The sequence below is a fragment of the Pristis pectinata genome, chromosome 15 (assembly GCF_009764475.1).
Source record: "Pristis pectinata isolate sPriPec2 chromosome 15, sPriPec2.1.pri, whole genome shotgun sequence".
Classification (NCBI taxonomy): Eukaryota; Metazoa; Chordata; class Chondrichthyes; order Rhinopristiformes; family Pristidae; genus Pristis; species Pristis pectinata.
In genome coordinates, this window is record NC_067419.1 from 24,269,326 (window position 1) to 24,269,722 (window position 397).

The following is a 397-nucleotide window of genomic DNA, read 5'->3' on the forward strand; positions in this document are numbered from 1 at the left end:
TTTGACTTACTGGCAATATCTGGATGCACTGTTGTTAAATGGCGCTTCAATTTCACTGGTTTCATTGCATCGTTGGACAGTGTTTGCAAACACACAACACAGAGAGGTTGGTCCGCATTTGTCCCCACTGCAATGAAGCCATATGAAATGTATTCTGGATCGTACTTGCGTTGTTTTCTTTCGGTCACCCTTATCCCCTTCGTCATCAGAATCTTCCGGTTTCTGGTCAGCTTTTCTCTTCAGAAATTTCTCCATACTCAGCAATACACGTTGGACAGTTTAATTACTATTACTGATAAACAAAATTATCAAAACTAATCTAAAATTTACACACCTGCGCACTTTTCGTTTAACAGTGACGTCACTGTGGCGTAAATGCACGGTAAGTAAGCAATAT